The sequence below is a fragment of the Carassius carassius genome, chromosome 50, assembly GCF_963082965.1.
Source record: "Carassius carassius chromosome 50, fCarCar2.1, whole genome shotgun sequence".
Classification (NCBI taxonomy): domain Eukaryota; kingdom Metazoa; phylum Chordata; class Actinopteri; order Cypriniformes; family Cyprinidae; genus Carassius; species Carassius carassius.
The window spans coordinates 14337720-14351666 of record NC_081804.1 but is presented as its reverse complement, the minus strand read 5'-3'; the positions used below and the strand labels follow the sequence as shown (position 1 = coordinate 14351666).

At 44.9% G+C, this 13947-nt stretch overlaps 1 protein-coding gene across 3 annotated transcripts in view; it reads right to left on the bottom strand.

Annotated features, from left to right (window-relative positions):
- The window catches only part of banp (BTG3 associated nuclear protein), a 46066-nt gene that overhangs the window by 7257 nt on the left and 24862 nt on the right, over positions 1-13947 (bottom strand). The window lies entirely within an intron of this gene.

Below are 13947 nucleotides of genomic sequence, written 5' to 3'. Positions count from 1 at the left end.
AATGGTAATAAATAACACTAAAATAATACTAATTCTGGATATTTTTTCCAGATATGTGCTATAAATATAGATGGATTTTGAATTCCTTCTACAAAAATAAAGACTGATATCATGTTATGCTAAAAGATCTCTGGTCTCATGACTTCCCAATTTTTGTCTAGACAGTGTTTAAAAAAAAAAAAGTAGTTTGCTAATAGCTACAATACAAGCTACTAACAAAAAAAGTAGGCAAAGACATGAAAGTGTTTTATCCAGCACAAAACAACAATCATACTTTACAAGAAAAAAAACTAGTTCATTTAGAAATTTCCATGACTTTTCTTAATTTTATTTATTTTTTACATATTTGTTTAGTTTTAATCTTTCCTAGGCCTGAAAATCACACTTCAGATTTCAGATCTGTTCCTCAAATCTAGTTTCATTAATAGCTACAAAAATAGCTTTTTGACTGTAAAAAACAAAAACGCACTCATCTTTTTGTATTTTTTCTAGATTTCTACTAAGTATTCTACAACAGGATCAGCTAGGATCAAAGTTTTGCTCAAGAGATTCTGATGATAATTTGATTTTAATATGGAAATGATTCACATCCGTGATTATGAAAACTATTACTACTTTCTTCCTTTCAATCCATACTGATTGTTCCTTTCTAACTTTCATTAGCACATCCATCACCTCACTGTGTAAACAAAATTACAATTCTCACAGTTTACACTTTAATCGGCTCATGTTTCCACTCATTCTACAGTTTATGCAACTGCCTGTCATAAACCCCAGTAATGTGCACCTGTTTTTCAGCTCTTCTTCTTTTCACATGATCAGGAAGTTCAAAAGTCCAACACTGCATACACTAAACAAACATTGAGTAGAAAGTACAGTACTAAGTATTTATAATACAGTATGCAAACAACATCTGGATGACATTCAACATCTGATGAGATCCTGAAGTGTGCAACTTTGGAACACTATCCCATAAAGCAACTTGAGTTGAAGCCATATGATTAGTTAAGGAAAAAAATCAAGAAGTCAAGAAGTAGGTTCTTCATCGAATTCAACACACTATGATAGTTCAGCAATTCAGACGTAGCCAGAGGGAGGAAATGTTTTCCATTGTCATAGTCACAGACCAATCAGGATTGTCAGAATTCATTTTGTTTCTTTCAAGCTATTAAGAAACTGTCAACTTGCTTGTAATTGCTGTTATGCAGATTTTCTGTGCAGTCATCTAATAATTCATTTATAATGAAATCCATAATTTCATGCATTCATCTATTAGAGGTACCATTTGGTAAAATGTGTATTTGATGTAATGTTATGTAAATTCATTTATGTTTCTTTAAATGTAAGGCGCGAGAATGCGTCACTTTAGCGGAAATGACGAAATATATTGCATTGCCCGCATGGACTGATGAGGAGCGGATGCATAACGAGGCTCTGAAAGTCTAATTTAAGTTTAAAATAAGTGTCGTCTCAAGTCAAACGGAGACAGCAAAGAAGATTTAGTTAAACAAAGGACTCAAGAACCTCTTTTCATAACAAGCAGCCAACGAGGTATTTGTTTCACATGTATATTTGTTTAATGTGCAGAAAGTATAATTTTGTGCATCTCATTTCTTTTAAGACTATATTGTACAATATGCTGATGTGTTTGTACTATGTTCATTTATGAATGAAGTTCTCACGGCGTGAACAAGACGAGCCAAAGAATTAAAACGCCCGTTTTAAGGAACCGACCTGTGTCTGTGTGTAGTTGTGAAGAGAGCTACAGTGAGAACTCGCCTGCGCGACGGCGCGGGTAGGAGAGATAACGAGACCGTCGCGGGTGTCGATGTCGACCGGATGAAGAGCCAGCATATCAGATGAGGAAAGCCCATAACCCATCGTCGTTATAACGATCACAAGGAACGGTGATTAGACTTTGAAAGTGCAACATTTCAAGCTATAATCAAGAAGTGCTCCGCTACAAGGAAGCTATAGGTGGCGTGAGAAGTGATTCAACTTGAAGATTGCATCAAAGAAAGGTCCATTTTTCCTGCAAACGGTGTTTGGGAAATTGTATCATGCTGGTGTTTGATTTGTATATTTTTGCAAAGGTTTAAAAATAATATCTGAAAACTGAAATCAGAATTTTCCAATATTTTGTGCTTTTGAGATATAATTAAGATTTAAGTGCTATTTAAGTGAAGCTTAAAGGGAAACTACACGTATATAGAAACCTTTCCTTTTAGAAGAATAAGTGATATATTTTGAGTACATTCTCTCTGCACTTAAGGTTTATTCATTGTGTTATACAGTGTGAAGTGCAATTTGTAATCATTTTATTTTTATATTTCTTGTTCTAAAATTGAAGCTATTTACAAGTAGATACGTTTAAAGAGATGCAATATTGAATCTGTATTTAGAAAATCCTCAGTTCCATATATCTATAGTTGTTAAGAAACTAGTACAGTTATAATCAACCTGATTATTTACTTTAAGCCCATTGTAGCTTAAATTCACATATAAACAAGTAAATTTAACGCATACAAATTCTATTTAAGCTTAGTGGTCACACACATTTAATATTCATTTGAGGATGTCTGACTCAAATGCTGAAACCTGCCATAAAAATGCCAAATCAACTATTCAGCTTGAAGTTACAGATCTATCTACAATGTCAGCAAGGTCAACAGTCATACCATGTCAGAAACTGATGAATCTGCAAGTAAGAGGATACAATTCTGAGAAGAGGATCCTATTGCCAATGGTTTTCACGCGAGAGTTTATCCCGGCAAACAGGTCGCATATCCCAACTTCAGAAACGGCTCTAAAATGCCCTCATTTGCAACAATTGGCAGACTAGATTCCACCTCCATTAGATTGCGAAATAGCTCTTTTGATTAACTATAACTGTCAACAAGCCCTTCTTCCCAAGGAGATCTTGTCTGGGGAGGAAAATCAGCCATATGCACAACGAACTGACCTCGGCTGGAGTAAAGTCGGCTGCTCATACCCGACAAGTGATTTCTGCGATGTGATCAGAATCAGTCACAGAACTTTAGTGCGACAAGTGATGCCTGCAGTAAAGCCAACAGTTGATCTAAAGAAAGAAGTGCATTTCGTGTGCAGAACCCATGTGAAGGAAGTCATTCCAACAGATGTAATCAAGGCACTTGAACTCGACTTTGAACTTCCACTTCCTTTCAAGACTGACAAACCTATTCTGCCAGATAATAAACAATCTGCTGTTCATAGACTCATCTCATTGGAGCGGCGAATGAGGAGAGACAAACAGTATCATAAGGATTATGTCAATTTCATGAATGACATACTAGCCTGAAAGGACGCTGAGAAGGTTCCAATGTCTGAACTGGATAACTAACTCGCATGGTATATTTCGCACCACGAAGTCTACCACCCCCACAAACCAGGAAAGATCCGGGTGGTTTTTGATTGTTCAGTACGCTTCCATGAAACCTCTCTGAATGACCACCTCTTGACTGGTCCAGACCTTTCCAACACAGTTGGAGTACTGTGTCGATTTAGGAAGGGTCCAATTTCCATTATGTGCAACGTCGAAAGAATGTTCCATCAATTTCACGTTGCAAGGGAACACCAAGACTACCTGCGATTTCTCTGGTGGGACGAAGGCAATCTGGATTCCAAACCCTCTGTGTATAGAATGAAGGTACACCTGTTTGGGGCAGCTTCATCCCCTGGCTGCTCCAACTTTGGATTCAAGTATCTGGCATCACAGGGTCATGGAAAGTTCAGCGAAGAGTCCATCAAGTTTATCCAGAGAAGCTTTTACGTCGATGATGGCTTAACAAGTGTGTGGTCACCTGTCGAAGCTGTACATCTTGTGAAGGAAGCAAGAGCCTTATGCAGAACAGGAAATCTTCGGTTACACAAATTTGTATCCAATAATAAAGAAGTAATTGCCACAATACCGCCTGAAGAATGTGCAGAAACTAAAGATCTAGACATGGCCTTTGGAGAAGTTCACATCGAGTGAGCAATTGGAGTTGAGTGGTGCGTCGAAGCGGATGAATTCCAGTACAGGGTTGTCAAGAACAATCCACTTACAAGGAGAGGAGTTCTCTCAACGGTAGCCTCTGTTTACAATCCACTAGGATTTGTTGTCCCTTTCTTACTAGTCGGCAAACAAATACTTCAGGCACTATGCAGGGAAAAGGTGAGCTGGGATGAAGATCTTCACGAGCACATTCTGCCCCAATGGGAGTCATGGCTTAGAGACTTGCCTGCATTGGCAGTCCTAAAGGTCCCAAGAAGCTACCATCCAACAAACTTTGACAACGTTATTCTGTACGAGCTTCATAATTTTTCATATGCAAGCTTCAGTGGATATGGTGCATGTTCATATCTCTGTGCAGTAAGTGAAACAGGGCAGGTCTGTTGCTCACTCATTATGGGGAAAGCGAGAGTAGCCCCTACCAAGTTAACGACTATCCCAAGGCTTGAACTGTCATCAGCTGTGAGTTCGGTCCATAATGATGATGTCATCAGAAGGGAAATTGAAGTTGAAAACCTGCAAGAATATTACTGGACTGATTCGATGGTGGTCCTTGGCTATGTGAATAACGATGCCAAGAGAATTCACACGTTTGTAGCCAACCGAATTCAACGCATAAAATTCAGTACAGACCCTGAACAATGGCATCATGTCAGCTCTGAAAACAATCCTGCTGACCACGCCTCACGAGGGCTGAGTGCCATTCAGCTAAAATAGTCTAACTGGCTAAAGGGACCCGACTTTCTATGGCAGAGAAATCTCCCACACAAAGAGGAAATGGTGGGAGAAATAGAAATGACTGACCCAAAGCTTAGGAAAGTACACGTTTGCACAGTTAAGACGAAGAAAGTGAATTCAATGGTGAATCACTTTACAAAATTTTCTGATTGATTCAGGGCAGTGAGGGCTGTCGCCAGGCTTAAGAGATTCATCAGACAATTCAAGAAAGTTCAACCAAGAACGAATAAAGCAACTAGTCTTTAAGAAACAAAAGGATCTGAAATAGCCATTATCAAACTGGTGCAAGAAGACGCCTTTGCTGAAGATATCCAAAAGATCAAACTCCAGAAAGAAGGTATTCTGAACAAGCACAACAGTTTGCGTAAGTTAAATGCCTTCTTGGACAAGAATGGTGTCCTGGACGACTGGGGGAGGACAACTATCTCAATCAACCTTGCATCATGATGTTAAGCATCCCGTAATACTTCCGAAGAAATCTCATGTGTCAGCCTTGCTCGTTAAACATCATCATGAACGTGTACATCACCAAGGAAGAGGCATAACCATGAATGAGTTGCATGCAAACGGAGTATGGATCTTGGGATGTGGAAACGTGGTCTCTTCACACATCTACAAGTGTGTAAAATGTAGAAGATACAGAAGAGCTACTGAGGTTCAGCGGATGACAGATCTACTGGAAGAGAGAACAGAAACATCCCCTCCCTTTACATTTAGTGGTATAGATTTTTCGACCCCTTCATCATAAAGGTGGGATGAAAGGAATTAAAACAATATGGATTGCTGTTTACCTGCTTGTGCTCTACAGCCGTAGATCTGACCACAGACGCTTTTATGAATGCACTTCGAGTCTTCATAGCCATCAGAGGACCTGTACGGCAATTAAGATGTGATCAGGGAACAAATTTCATGGGCGCTAGAAGAGAGTTTTCTGAGTTGGTCAAAGGGATGGATCAAGAACGTCTGCAAGCAATCAGTTGTGAATTTGTAGTGAATGTCCCCTCTGCGAGTCACATGGGTTGAGTCTGGGAGCGCCAGATTCGAACGATCCGAAGTATCCTGACCGCATGCTTGACAAGTCTGCAAGTAGACTTGATACCACAACCCTGAGGACATTCCTTTATGAGACAATGGCCATAATCAACAGCAGACTGCTAAGCGCTGAACATCTTCACGATCCTGCCGGTCCAGAACCTCTTACTCCTAATCACATACTAACCATGAAATCTGCAATCATTTTGCCACCTCCAGGACAGTTCGGCAAAGAAGATCTCTATCTGCGTAAAAGGTGGAGAAGAATGCAGTTCTTGGCCAATGAATTCTGGCAAAGGTGGAAACATGAATATCTGTTGAATCTCCAACAACGTCAAAAATGGCAATTCACAAGCAGATGACATTGTGATTCTTCAAGATGACAATTCTCGAAGAAACGAATGGAAGCTTGAAAGAGTGATAGAAGCTTACCCTAGATGGCATTGTGCGAAAGGTGAAGCTACTAGTCAGTCACACTACCTTTGTTAAGGGAAAACCACAAACTAGATCAGTTTATAATTAAATCCTAACTAAATTCCTTATGCACGTGAAACTGATTGTGCATGTGTGACACATCAAGGCACTCATCTTAACAGCCCCGTGGAAGGCCTAGTCTCCAGCTGAACTCTCACAAACACATCTCCACTCCGTTCCAACTCATCACAAAACAGGCACATAAAAGCAAAATCACTTGCATGATCGCATACTCTCACACATTGTGTTCGATTGCCACAAAGCAAGCCCAAACTCATCACTGATTACACATCATCTGACCACTAAAGGCGCTCTGATGTGGTCACAATAGTTTTGGATCCACCGGCTTCTCTTCAATTACTGACGCTAGTCTTCAACCTGAACTGTGAATCAGTAATTTCTTGACTGCAGCAGTTGACCATTTCCACATGCATGGTGTTTATTCAAAACGGCCATGTGGGACAAAATTTAAATGAAACGTGAACTTCAGACTAAACACTAATTGTTAATCATTATAGCTCTTCGGCGACTCCATGTGGTGACACCTCTCCACACCAGTGTGGGCATAAACAATCAAATCCGAGTCTCCTCGAGTGGGAACAGAACCGCCATGCACTCCCAATTAGGAGAAAGAAAATCTGTTGCACTGAACAAAAATCCCACAATTACCCCAATTTCAGATCCAGTTCGCCTCTGCCCCCACCCCGGATTCAAGTGCAGACGATGACTTTGAAGTCATGAGTCAGAGGCATGCTTAGAGGTCATACTGAACCCATGCAATGCCCACCATGTCTCCAACGGCATGAAGAAAAAATGCCAATTTCGCCACAACTACTTTTTCCGAAAATGATGCTGCCAGTTAAATCATGGGGTAATAATTAGTGTTTACGATGTTGGGTTGGTTTAAATGGGATGAATCATTATTCAAAAAATGCAATTCATACATAATGACTTGAATACAGCTGTATGATGAGCATGTTTAGAAAATTTTGCTATCATAATGAAGAAAAAAGCCTAATTTAAAAAAGAGAGAGAGAGAGAGAGAGAGAGAGAGAGAGAGAGGAAAAAGAAAAATTATCTTGAAAAGTCATGTGGTGTGATTAACATGCATTAATAAAGTAAAAAATAAAAATGAAATAAAAAATAAACTAAAACTAAACAAACCAAAACTGAACCAAACCAAAACGAAACAAACTAAATAAAAACCAAACAAAACTAGACCAGACCAAATCAAACAAAACCAATGGAAAGCAATATACAAAACAAAAACAAATCAAAGGACTAAACTAAAACTAAACAAAAATAAACCAAAACAAAGAAATAAAACCAAAATGATATCATATAGAGGACCCATGCAGACCCTCATAAATTTGTTAATAAGTCATTATGACAAGGTAAAGTAAGTAAAATATAATGTGGTGCAGCTACACAAAAACCTAATGAAATTTATGAATAAATGCTATTTTAAAAAATTACTTTTAACCTTAAAATTTGAAAACATTTTAAAATAATGATTGTGTACACTCACTTGTGTTAAAAGTGTCAGGAAAATATGTTATTATTTTTACTTGATGGCCACGCCAAATGACAGGCATTACATTTGCATTTTGGTTGAAAAATTATAAGAAAGTTTTTCAAAACAACATTAAACCAGTTTCTTTATCATCAACACCTGCCTGACCCATTTACTCTGGTAAACAAAGAATAGCATGAGAACAACTGAAGAATGGCCCAGCAGGTCTTAAACACAAACACATGCACAAGCACAGAGATATGCACACACAAGCATCTGAAGATATTGGGAACAAGAGTAATTCACAGCTGAGGGACGTCTTTTAACATTTCTCATTTCATCAATTATTTGAACCAGAAAACTGCAAAGACACACACAGGAGGCACCGACTTGGACATTTTCTAATGCAGAAAATCATGAAAACAATCAAAATAAAGTGCACCGCTCACTGAGCATCCATATGACATTTTGAAACCATCCGTCACATTAAAATGTACATTTTGGCGATCTATCCATTGAGTAATATTTGTCAAAGCAAATACGGCTACAACAACAGGAATTTAAAAACTGTGAGCTTTGTTTTGTAAGCTCAGCTGTGCGACTTAACACATTGAGAGTTTTATGATGCTGGGAGAATCCTGTGATCGCATAGCAATAAAATAAAAACTTCCGGCCTCGCAACTGTTCTCAAGACGACTCTCCACTCCAACGCCGATCGGGAGAGCATGGGAACGTGGTTCCAAAACAATCAAATAAATTCAAGCTAATTCAAATCATGCATCACATTGGAGACACTCTTTGGCTCTTGAAGTCATCCAAAAGTTGCTACAGGTCTTGCCCAATTGTTACAAGGCTTATGTGTCACCAATCTTAGCCAGAAAAAGGTGCATTGGAATTAAATCGCTGTGTTCGCATGAGGTCTGCTGACTTTGACAGAAATGAAAGGGCTCGTTTGAGACAGTTATCTGTTTTCTGTTTGTCATTAACGAGTTAATCAAACTCTCGGAGGAAACAGAGTAAATAACCAAGCCAGCTGTTTGATTTCTCGTTTATGGCTGGACTGAATTCACAGTGAAAGGTATTTTAAACTGACATGCATCATGCCCTTTTCTCAAGGGTCTCCATGTGCTAACCTACCCTTGTGCCCAACCGGGTTCTCTTACGAGAGCTCTCTCGTACTGCGTCTTAGCTAAGACGCTACGGGAAAAGTCTCTTTTCACGAAATACTGAAGCAAAAAATTATCCTTAATTTTGTATTTTTGTAAATCGCACTTGCAGCAGTACACAGCCATAGGCGAGACGGCTCGTTCGCTCATTGGCTTGTTCTGCGGCAACTGCACAGCCTATCGAGCGCGGGCTGATGCAACATCAGTGATACAACTCGCTTCGCGCCCTTCTTGCCACTTCCCGCCGAAACAGGTGTGGCCCAACCTATAAAAGGAGCTCGAAAAGGCTGACTCACCTGATTTTTCATCTCTTCAGCGAAGCTCACGCATCGCTGGATCATGGAGGAAGCAAGCGCCGTCTGAGAAAGCATATCAGCAGGACGAGCCATTCTGAAGCTGCTGGCATCGCCGCCTTCCACTGCCGTTCCTGCTGCGCTATCCGGCGCCTATATCCTTTCAATTCTGTTATATCCAGCTGTTCTTTATGTGTGTGTGTGTTCGCCCTGCGACACACACTCGTAAAAGAGCTCGCGTCTTTTTTAAGATGCCTTCCTGCGGCTCGTCAGAGCCCCACTCAGCGAGGGAGACCGGTACGTCATCTGTGTCTCCTGCCTGGGTGAAGATCATGCAGCGCTCGCGCTCGCGCTCGCTGACGGCGGATGCCCCCACTGCGAGCTGTTGCCATGGTGACTCTGAGGACTCGCCTGGCCTTTCTCTCTGAGCCTGCATTCTCAGCTGCGCTGAGGCGCCGTAAAAGCATCGCTTCCAGCGGATTCCGGAACAGTCTTCAGCTCAACCGAGCTCGCCGGTTCGCCCTGCTTCACCGGCCCCCCCTGCATCGCTTCCCGATAGGCAGCGTCCGCTGTGGCCGGGCTCTCACCTAAGCGCGCCGCTGTTTCAGTTCCAGAGATTGTGACTGTTTCACCGTCTTTTGCAATGCGCAAGCCTGTACGGTTGCCCGCTTGCCTGCACAAAAAAAACATTATCACGGCTACCCAGATATTTCCCGAAATAGGTGTAATTTCTGGTGTCCCGGCCACGGCCGATGGTGCTATAAATGTAGTGACGATGCCCACTGCTCAGTGCCCATCTCCACATATAAGCACAGCCCTTCACACAGGGCTCGCGCCCATAAAAGCGACTCAAGTCGATCACGCGCACTACATAGTAGACATGCCCACTCCTCAGTGCCCACAATCACTATGTCACACGCGTCATGTGGTTTCTGTAAAAACAAAACCCGTGCACGCTCGTCCGGCCACGGCCGATGGTGCTATAAATGTAGTGACGATGCCCATTCCTCAGTTCCCATCTCCACATGTAAGCACAGCCCTGCACTCAGGGCCTGCGCCCATAAAAGCGACTCAAGTCGATCGCGCACACTGCATAGTAAGCGTGCCCACCCCTCAGTGCCCACAATTACTATGTCACACGCGTCATGTGGTTTCTGTAAAAACGAAACCCGTGCACGCTCGTCCGGCCACGGCCGATGGTGCTATAAATGCAGTGACGATGCCCACTCCTCAGTGCCCATCTCCACATGTAAGCACAGCACTGCACACAGGGCTCGCGCACATAAGATCGACACAGATCGGTCGAGCGCGCCGCATAGTAAACGTGCCCACTCCCCAGTGCCCACATACACTATGTCACATACGGCGCGTGGCTTCTGTAAAAACGAGGCCTGTGCACGTACGCTCTGCACAGGCAGACAGCGAGTTGAAAGTGGTAAATGTGCACATATGCAGCCCACAGTTACTCGCAGACATATCGAGTCCCACGGGACCTGCTCAGACTTCACCCAGTCGGTTAGCGCCGGGACGGGGTCGAGGAGGAGCGATCTGCCCGCTGTGATCAGCGCGCTCCCCGCCTCAAATGCACAGCACACCCGAGTGCCGCCGTTGCCCGGTCAACAGAGCGCGCTTCGCATCCAGCCCTTAGCCATTCATGCAAATGCATGGTCAGCGCTTCCAGGGGTTTCAGATTGGGTGCTAGGCATTATAAAGAGAGGCTACTCGCTACAGTTTTTTTTTTTCGACGCCCTCCGCGCTTTTCAGCGCGCGCCGAAACTACGGTCAAAACAGAAGTAGCACACATACTTCGGGCCGAAATATCAAAACTGTTGAGCAAAGGCTCAAGCTCAAAGCGAGGGTGGGCTGTACAGCAGATACTTTCTGGTGCCCAAGAGAGACGGGGGTCTCAGGCCCATACTGGATCTAAGACAGCTGAACAAGGCATTGATGAAACGCAGTTTCAAAATGCTTACGACCAGGAAACTCCTCGCGCAGATTCGCAGAGGGGACTGGTTCATGTCAATAGATCTGAGGGACGCGTATTTTCAAATACAGATAGCGTCAAACCACAGGCGATATTTGAGATTCGCCTTCGAGGGCCAGGCATACCAGTTTACAGTCCTCTGTGGCTCCTCGTATGTTTACGAGGTGCATGGATGCAGCGCTCGCTCCTCTCAGACTCAGAGGCATGCGAGTGCTGGATTATTTGGACGACTGACTGGTTCTGGCCCGATCACGAGCGGAGCTCGTGGACCACAGGGCCGTTTTACTCGATCACCTCGAGAAGCTCGGCCTCAGTGTCAATTGGGCGAAGAGTTCGCTGAACCCCAGTCAGACGATTCTGTTTCTGGGTATAGTTCTGAACTCGTGTTCCATGACGGCGCGGCTGTCACCACAGCGCGTGATGGGCATTCAGCGTGCAGCGAGTTCTTTCCGCTGCGGCGCGACCGTGTCGCTCAAACACTGTCAGAAGATGCTGGGCCTCATGGCCTCAGCATCTCCGGCTCTGCAGCTGGGCCTGCTCCGCATGCGCCCCCTGCAGTTCTGGCTGAAGACGCGGGTGCCACGCAGAGTGTGGGCGTCTGGCCGGCTGCATCTCAAGGTCAATCAGAGCTGTGTCACAGCTCTGGCACCTTGGACAGCGAACGGCTGGTACCGATCAGGTGTAAGCCTGGGGACTTTCCCGAATGTGAAGATGGTGTCGACGGACGCCTCCACTTCGGGATGGGGAGCGCTGCTTGAGAGCAGACCATCCTTTGGCCTATGGTCAGAACGGGAAAAGCTCCATCATATCAACTGTCTGGAAATGCTGGCAGTGGAGAACGCGCTAATGCGCTTTTGTCCCCAAATCAAGGATCACCACGTCTTAGTCCGTTCGGGCAACATGTCTGTGGTGTCCTACATAAATCGCCAGGGCGGTCTCGGGTCCTGAAACCTGTACAGGCTAGCGGAACGCCTCCTGGTTTGGGCTCAGCGCGACGTGCGTTCGCTGAGGGCAGTGCATGTGCCTGGGCTACAGAATCTGGGTCCAGTCAGGCTGTCCAGAGGCAATGTTCCTGCGGGCGAATGGTCTCTACACCTGCAAACAGTCCGGCTGTTGTGGGAGAGATTTGGCAGGGCGGAGGTGGACCTCTTCGCGTCCCACGAAAACGCTCACTGCCCTGCGTTCTTTTCCAAGAACGAAAGCGCGCTGTCACGGGAATGGCCGTGCTGCCCGCTTTATGCTTTCCCTCCCATCTCCCTCCTTCCGCAGGTGATAGAACGGGTGAGAGAAACGAGATGTTCAATACTGCTTGTAGCACCTCTTTGGAAGAACCAACCATGGTTCCCAGATTTGATGCAGTTAGCAGATGTCGCCCCGTGGCCAGTACCGTTGAGGAGGGACCTCCTCTCGCAGGCCAGGGGCTCGATTTGGCACCCTCAACCGGAGTTGTGGTCCCTCCATGTGTGGGCGCTCAACGGTTACCCGCTGATCTCGCAGTGGGAGTGCTGAATACCATCACTCAGGCTAGAGCTCCGTCGACACGACGTCTGTATGCCTCGAAATGGTCGGTGTTTTCCCCAGCTGGTGCACAGCTCGAGGATATTCACCCCTTAGTTGTGAGGTGACGGAGGTTCTCTCCTTCCTACAGGAGCTGTTGGATAAGGGCAGAGCCCCATCCACGCTCAAAGCTTATGTGGCGGCCATCGCAGCGTTTTCTGAAACAGCGCTCGGTCAGTCAATAGGAAGGAATGATTTGGTCATCCAGTTCCTCAGAGGAGCTAGGAGGCTGAATCCTCCCAGACCTCCGTCAGTCCCTATGTGGGACCTCGCGGCGGTTTTGGAGGCCATGAAGGGTCCCCCTTTTGAGCCTATCCAATCGGTTAGCCTTCAGCATCTGTCGTTCAAGACAGTTTTCTTGTTGGCTCTCGCCTCGGTGAAGCGTGTGGGTGAATTGCACGCGCTCTCGGTGAGCCAGTCGTGCTTGGAGTTTGGGCCTAATGTCTCAAGGGTCATACTCAAACCTAGGCACGGTTATGTGCCAAAATCCCTCAACACGCCGTTTCGGGCTCAGGTTATTGCCCTGTCTGCCCTGCCGGTGTCAGGAGAGGATAGAGACTCGAGTCTTCTTTGCCCTGTCAGGGTTTTAAGAGCTTATGTGTCTCGCTCTGCTGCCTTTCGGCAGACGGAGCAGCTGTTTGTCTCATTCGGTGGACTCTATCCAGATGGATAGTTGACGCCATCGCGTTAGCTTACGCTTCCAGGGGCCTTCAGTGCCCGTTGGGCGTCAGAGCACACTCCACAAGAGGCGTCGCCTCGTCGTGGGCGTGGTCTACTGGGATCTCATTGCAGGATATATGTAAGGCGGCAGGTTGGGCCTCGCCGTCTACATTTATCGGGTTCTATAACCTGGAGGTTACCGCCTTGCAAGCAAGGCTGCTGTCGGTATAGTCGAATCAGGGCCCTGAGGGGAATTCTGAGTTCATGAGCGCTATGCGCTGCCGACTGTTATATGGGCAGTATTGCGTAAGACCCGCATTGCCACATTGGTCAGGTTTTGCCTCGGCTGTGTGATGTCATATTGCCGCATCTACGGATGCTGCTAGATATGGGACGGAGGGCTTTCCCCCTTTTCTGTCCTGGACTCTCTGTGAGTCCCTCAGGTGACTGTGCACTGTAAATCCTGGGCGTTGCTTCAGGTTTATTGGTGTGTGATCCCTGCGCGCACGGCGTTTTGT